The sequence below is a fragment of the Candoia aspera genome, chromosome 1 (genome assembly GCF_035149785.1).
Source record: "Candoia aspera isolate rCanAsp1 chromosome 1, rCanAsp1.hap2, whole genome shotgun sequence".
In the NCBI taxonomy this organism is placed as follows: Eukaryota; Metazoa; Chordata; class Lepidosauria; order Squamata; family Boidae; genus Candoia; species Candoia aspera.
This window is the reverse complement of record NC_086153.1, coordinates 52,622,678-52,629,817: the sequence shown is the minus strand read 5'-3', so window position 1 is coordinate 52,629,817 and position 7,140 is coordinate 52,622,678.

Sequence of the window (7,140 nt, the reverse complement as noted above, 5' to 3'; positions counted from 1 at the left end):
GGGAATCTAAACTCCTGTTCAGTTAATCCAATGGATATGTCATTACTAAATGTCTGGGAGAAATCTAGATTTCTTTTCTGAGTCACACTTTGTGAGAGGGTCCCAACATTATTTGTCCTTCCTTCATTAGGAGTTTTGTTAGTGAAATATCAGTGTTTAAAACACTCTGCTAAAAGTAAGTGAAGCAGGGCTATTCTATCTTCCAGGTTGAGACCTTTAGTTCTATGGATGTCTGCTGGTGGCAGAGCTCCAGTCCAGTCCAGCCTTGCCTCCAGAGCCGAGCCTTGCCTGGACGCTCCAGTCCAGTCCAGCCTTGCCTCCAGAGCCAAGCCTTGCCTAGACGCTCCAGTCCAGTCCAGCCTTGCCTCCAGAGCCGAGCCTTGCCTAGACGTTCCAGTCCAGTCCAGCCTTGCCTTCCTAGCTGAGCCTTGCCTATATGCTCCAGTCCAGTCCAGCCTTGCCTCCAGAGCCGAGCCTTGCCTAGACGCTCCAGTCCAGTCCAGCCTTGCCTCCAGAGCCGAGCCTTGCCTAGACGCTCCAGTCCAGTCCAGCCTTGCCTCCAGAGCCGAGCCTTGCCTAGACGCTCCAGTCCAGTCCAGCCTTGCCTTCCAAGCTGAGCCTCGCCTAGATGCTCCAGTCCAGTCCAGCCTTGCCTCCAGAGCCGAGCCTTGCCTGGATGCTCCAGTCCAGTCCAGCCTTGCCTCCAGAGCCGAGCCTTGCCTAGACGCTCCAGTCTAGTCCAGCCTTGCCTTCCAAGCTGAGCCTTGCCTAGACACTCCAGTCCAGTCCAGCCTTGCCTTCCAAGCTGAGCCTTGCCTAGACACTCCAGTCCAGTCCAGCCTTGCCTCCAGAGCCGAGCCTTGCCTGGATGCTCCAGTCCAGTCCAGCCTTGCCTCCAGAGCCGAGCCTTGCCTAGACGCTCCAGTCTAGTCCAGCCTTGCCTTCCAAGCTGAGCCTTGCCTAGACGCTCCAGTCTAGTCCAGCCTTGCCTTCCAAGCTGAGCCTTGCCTAGACACTCCAGTCCAGTCCAGCCTTGCCTCCAGAGCCGAGCCTTGCCTAGACGCTCCAGTCCAGTCCAGCCTTGCCTCCAGAGCCGAGCCTTGCCTAGATGCTCCAGTCCAGTCCAGCCTTGCCTCCAGAGCCGAGCCTTGCCTAGATGCTCCAGTCTAGTCCAGCCTTGCCTTCCAAGCTGAGCCTTGCCTAGACACTCCAGTCCAGTCCAGCCTTGCCTCCAGAGCCGAGCCTTGCCTAGACGCTCCAGTCCAGTCCAGCCTTGCCTCCAGAGCCGAGCCTTGCCTAGATGCTCCAGTCTAGTCCAGCCTTGCCTTCCAAGCTGAGCCTTGCCTAGATGCTCCAGTCTAGTCCAGCCTTGCCTTCCAAGCTGAGCCTTGCCTAGACACTCCAGTCCAGTCCAGCCTTGCCTCCAGAGCCGAGCCTTGCCTAGACGCTCCAGTCCAGTCCAGCCTTGCCTCCAGAGCCGAGCCTTGCCTAGATGCTCCAGTCCAGTCCAGCCTTGCCTTCCAAGCTGAGCCTCGCCTAGATGCTCCAGTCCAGTCCAGCCTTGCCTCCAGAGCCGAGCCTTGCCTAGACGCTCCAGTCCAGTCCAGCCTTGCCTCCAGAGCCGAGCCTTGCCTAGATGCTCCAGTCTAGTCCAGCCTTGCCTTCCAAGCTGAGCCTTGCCTAGACACTCCAGTCCAGTCCAGCCTTGCCTCCAGAGCTGAGCCTTGCCTAGATGCTCCAGTCCAGTCCAGCCTTGCCTCCAGAGCCGAGCCTTGCCTAGACGCTCCAGTCCAGTCCAGCCTTGCCTTCCAAGCTGAGCATTGCCAAAACGTTCCAGCCCAGTCCAGTCTTGTCTCCAGAGCCAAGCCTTGCCTAGATACTTCAGCCCAGTCTTGTCTAGCCTCCGTGTACCAGCCTGATCCAGCCTGCGTGCCAGGGCACAAATCTGAGTGTTCAGCCTCTCCTTTGCCATTCACTCTAGCTCCTTCCAACCTTGCAGCTTCAATTAGAGGATTGGCCGAGTTCTGCCTCTCTGTCTTGCCATGGTCTGACCCTAGTGTTGCCTGAGTGTCCTTTGCCACCTGGGTGGACTTGATTGATTTATACTGCCTAATCTACTGCAAGAACTTTTGTTATTGTAAATAGTTAATTCAGTAAAGAATTGTATTAGTAATTCTGCCTGGCCATCTCATAGTCTGTACAGGACAACTGGGATGTCACCATTTTCCAAGCCACGCTGTAGCCTTAAAGGGACACTAAGACCGGCCACCTCATTTCTAAATCACCCAATTTATGTTTCTTTTAAGTATGCGTACCCTAAGAGAGGTTTTCTACAGCAAGGAGAAGCAGGTTCTCTTGGTGCTTATTGTTATATTTGGGATCAATTTTTAAAAAAAAATCTTTTTAAGTTTTGGACTTTGTTTTCCATCCAAATATTAAGGAGGATTGAGAGTAAATAATTATCTTCCTGCTATTATTTTTGTCACTCTCAGCCCAGCTCACCTCACAGGGTTGTTGTGGGGAGAATAGGAGGAGGAAGGAGTATTAGGTATGTTCACCGCCTTGAGTTGTTTATAAAAATAACAAAGGTGGGATAATTTTTTTTTAAAAGGCTATCCTTATTTTGATCATTCCTGCAGCATCATTTCTGTCTGCTCTTGACATGTCACACAGCCAGGCTTTTGAGCACTATGAGACACCTGAAATGCTTTAAAGCTTGGACAAATCTGTTCAGTGCATTCCTTTTTGTTTGACATAAATGGCAAGTTTTTAATTTTCTGCCATCTTACTTTTCAGAGTCTGCCTTCCTGAAGAGAAACCCCTTTAGTTCTGTGATGTTCTGCTGCCAGAAACTGCTGAAGCACAACTGCTGCCAATTTAATATTTTTATGTACCAGTGGGAAATTTAAACCAATTGTTTTCATCGTTCGTTGCTGAGTCAGGAAGTCCTTGCAGCTAACCTTGGTTTATTCTCCTGCAAAGAGTGCTTTTTAACATTCTGTACTGCATCCATGAATAACATTTAAGCACTTTCTGTCTTTTATCTATTTGTGTGTATGTGTGGTTGACTATAACAACAGCAGTGTAATTCTGTGTAATTCTGACAGAATATGCCCTGGCCTTTCTTATCCAATCTATGGCAGTGTTTTTCAGCCTTGGCAACTTTAAGATGTGTGGATTTCAACTCCCAGCATGCTGGCTGGTGAATGCTGGGAGCTGAAGTCCATACATTTTAAAATTGCCTCGGTTGAAAAACACTGATCTAGGGCATTGCAGTGAAAAAAATGTACATGCATTCCCACTAATTTTTATTTCTATTGCACAAATGGGTCTGGAAGTTAGTCCTGTGGGGAATGGTTGAAAGAACTGGGTATATTACCTTGGATAAAATAAGGTAATAAGACAGTATGATATATTAGAGATTGAGATTGAATTAAGGCCCAAACTGGAGTTGAGACAGAGGATCACTTCTGTCTCTTATATGTTGAAAGTCTTGCTACAGGAAAAGCTATAATTGTTGATAAGTCAATAGGAAGTTAGGGACTTCCGGTGGGGACATGGTGGACTGAACAGATGTGCCCGCAGGCTTAGCGGGTGAAACTGACGTGGCAATTTTTTTCGGGCTTAGGCAGGTTTTCCTGAAGCCCAGGAGTGTTCTCTGGATAAAGGAAAATAGCTGAAATCACCCCATCTGTCTTCCGGATGGCTGCTTGCAGCCAGAAGATCCCAAACAGCATTTTGCCTTCAACTGGTAAGAGCTAGCTGGGAGGCGGGGATGTCATCATTGTGTTTTTAAGTATGCATACCCTAAGAGAAGCTTTCTACAGTAAGGAGAAGCCGGCTCTCTTGGTACTTATCGTTATTTTGGGATTGCTTTTTTAAGTTTTAGACTTCATTTTCCTTCCAAATATTAAGGAGGATTGAGAGTAAACAATTGTCTTCCTGCTATTATTTTTGTACTAAATGTGAAGATATTAGCATTTTCCTACAAGTTGAATCGGCTGATTTGAACTTTCAGTTTTCTGCTTCTACTTTCCCTTGGGAACTGTCTGCTTATCTCACTTTCACTTTGTGTAAACACATTCCAGAACTTTTCTACTTTTGCTGGTTAAACTCCTTGGGGGCACTATAATACAGTATACTGCATGAGACATGGAAGATTTTAAACAGATTTTTTCTGACTTCCACCAAGATTTTAAACAGATTCTTTCTGATTCCTTTCAAGCTTTTATGCAAGACATTCAGGACACTGTGGAAAGTATGAGGTCTAAAATGTGTCATCTGGTTGGGGATGTGGTGGATGAAATTGAGGAGTTCAACAATGATAGAAATGTTTCTTCTAAACGTGAGATTGGAATTTCTGTTGAGATGCTGGATGAAGATCTGATAGTGGAGTTGGAGAAATTTAAGGGGGAGAGAGATGTGCAAGGAATAAGCGAAATTTCTAGTGGAATGCCAGGAAAAAGAAGGGGTCATTATGTATGGGAGGTTTTCTGAAGAGAAGTTGGAATTTTTGAGGGTGGCAGTTGGGCTGTTCAATTTTTAAAGAAAAAGGCTCTGTGTACATTGTGGGGATATGTAAATGCTCTGGTTTATTTTGAAGTGGGATAAGGGTTGAAGAACGTTTATCTGGATTGCTTTTAGGGTTTGGCTGATGTTATTTGTTTTTAAGGATTTGGATTAAGATAATTAGAGTATTAAAAATGTTTATTTGGATTGTTTTGGGTTTATTAAGATTAAGATTATTAAAATTGTTGTACCACTGAGTATAATGGGAGACAATTTATGTGCTCTTTAGTTTAATTTTTATTATAGTAGACAGAAATGTATAGAATAGTAGTAGGAAGGGAATAATTAAGTAAGTGTTATATTTTGGGGGGGAAGTTATTTAGGAGGTTTATATGAATTTTTTTCCTTTATTTTAATATAATGGGAGGGAATCACTGTACTTGGTGATTTTTATAATGTGCCAAAGTGGAATGATTTACAGAAATAATGTGGTTTTGGTTTAATATAGAGTAAGAGATTGATTATGGAAATTTTTTGTATATTCTTGCTGTTAAAAGTTGGAAGTCACATCTTTCTGTAATTTTGAAAAAAAATTATCTTGTGTTTTCACATCTTTTTAGTTTTTCTTCTTTTTTGTAGTTTTTTGTTTTTTCATGGCTTTTATCTTTGTCTTGAAACTTAATAAAATTCTTATATAAAAAAGATAAGTTAATAGGAAGTTAGTTTGAGTTGGTGTATGAGGAATTGACCAGGGACCACTAAACAGCTGTTGACAAAACCACTCCTTATATCTTCTATACTGCTTGGTCTAGTTTGTTTCAGCCTTCCTTGACCTTGTGTCTTGTAGATATATACATACATACATACATACATACATACATACATACATATATATATTGTTTATTTTCTATCCCGCCTTTATTATTTTTTATAAATAACTCAAGGTGGCAAACATACCTAATGCTTCTTCCTCCTCCTATTCTTCCCACAACAACCACTCTGTGAGGTGGGTTGGGCTGCGAGAGTGACTGGCCCAAGGTCACGCAGCCAGCTTTCATGCCTAAGGCAGGACTAGAACTCTCAGTCTCCTGGTTTCTAGCCCATTGCCTTAACCACTAGACCAAACTGGCTCTTGATCCCCAACTAGATGACTGTCATACTGGCCAGAGAATATATGAGAATATATGTATGTGCAGAACATCTGGTTGGGGAAAGCTGGTTTGGTGAATGGACAGGGCGAAGTGTACAAATAACAACAGATAGCAGGAGCCCAGGCCATCTTGAAAATTACGACTCATACGTTAAGCTTGGTAGTAATTAGCTACAGTGTAATTCCCCTGGCAACTCTTAATGGACATTGAAATGTCCATTCTTTGTCAGATATGACCCAGCAGAGCATCCATCTTTCCTTAGTAATTAATTATTCTCTCTTTCTAGCCTATCTTGTTGCCTCTAGGTGGAGCTTGTGCATCAATTTTTACCTTTAATTGTTACTACCGGCAACAGCTAGATGAGAGGAGCAGCAAAAGCTAAGGTCTGCGCTCATGAAGATTTTGCTTGTACACAAAGAAAATCTCCATGTAATGGAAAAACACAAATACCTCCACTTATGAAGTGAAGCCTGCAATGTTTAGTTTGCTGAGTACATGTGCTAGGAAGTCCCTTTATGCTTTGGGAAAGTGTCATGTGTGAAGAAGCCTTCTGAGAAATAAGACTATTTCACAATAAAACTTTGTAAAGATGACATTTGATGGAAGCCTATTTTTCTGAATATGTAGATCTAGGCAAGGTGCTTAAAACAAGTAGTTCAGAAAACTAGAAGGGATTTTCACTGAGAAACTAGAATAGTAAAGGCTTAAGAGAATATTAATATGGTGGCAAGTGGAGAGCCAATATGATGATTCAAGTATAGAGCCGGGATGGAGAAAGATTCAATCTTTACCCAGCTTAAAACCATTCCTTCTTTTTCAGGCTTATCAACCCCACAGCAGTCTTGATATAAGTTTAAAATTATTGTTTCTGGATGAATACAATAGATCTGAAAAAACCTGGATGGCCCCTGGCTGGCAGCAAAGAGATACAGAAGAAATCAGCAGTTCAGATATTAAAATGGGACTTACAGTATATACACTGTTCTGAGCTCTTCAAGGAATGTTCATGAGCATCCTCAGTATTCAGGGAGAAGACTGATGATATGTTTACAATCCAATTGTAAAAGCTATGATTTTAGCTGGGATTAAACTGTCCCCTTTTCCTAGACACTGAAATAATGGTGTAGTCTGAAGACTGAAAAATTATCCTGGAAGTCAGAGAAGCTAAGAGGCAGTAAACTTGCAGGCAAGGAGGTAGAATATAGAGTAGGCAATAGATTGAAAAATAGAAACTAAAAGGAAAGGTAAATGAAAGCGGCATTATAATTGAATGTCAAATATTTAGTTTAACCAGCCAGCTGATTTTTACTACTACAGGTTCCTAGTATTTTTTTAAAAAGCCTTGTTAAATTCACAATAACTCTGCTAGTCTAACTTACATAGAGGTGAAAGGTGCACTATTTTTCTCTGCATCTTTTTTCATGGAAGCTGATTGTTGCTGGCACCACTTATCCTTCGTGATTCTGCATCCTGCCCAACT